The 352-nt window shown below is 63.1% G+C and overlaps 1 protein-coding gene across 1 annotated transcript in view; it reads left to right on the top strand.

The window, feature by feature from the left end:
* CCND2 (cyclin D2) overlaps nt 1-352 on the top strand; it is a 31,116-nt gene that overhangs the window by 1,249 nt on the left and 29,515 nt on the right. The gene's annotated exons all lie outside the window — the stretch shown is intronic.

Here is a 352-nt window from a genome sequence, read left to right as displayed (position 1 = left end):
GGGGGGGGGGGGGGGGTTGTGGGGGGGGGGGGATGTCGGGGCACCCCTGAAGGGGAGGTCAGAGCCCCCCGTGCCTCTCTCTGGCGGCTCCCCGTTCCTCGCCTCTCCCCCAGCTCGTCACCACGGTCCCCAGTTTCTGCCCTTGCGGGCCGCAGCCGGACACTCTGCCGCGGCGCTCACCCCTCCAAGTTTCCCCTCGGGATCCAAAGCCCCAGGGGTCGAGATACAGACCTTTCCGGCACCCGAAACCTCCGTTTCGGGAAGCCTGGATCCTCTTTGGGGTTTTCACGCCAAAAGGGCTTTTCTAGGATATTTCCTCGATTTTTAATTATTTTTTGAAACCGTCTCCCCA

Source organism: Crocuta crocuta, unplaced genomic scaffold (genome assembly GCF_008692635.1).
Source record: "Crocuta crocuta isolate KB4526 unplaced genomic scaffold, BGI_CrCroc_1.0 scaffold72, whole genome shotgun sequence".
NCBI classification, from domain to species: domain Eukaryota; kingdom Metazoa; phylum Chordata; class Mammalia; order Carnivora; family Hyaenidae; genus Crocuta; species Crocuta crocuta.
The sequence above is the reverse complement of the archived record's forward strand: the minus strand, read 5'-3'. Positions and strand labels throughout refer to the sequence as shown.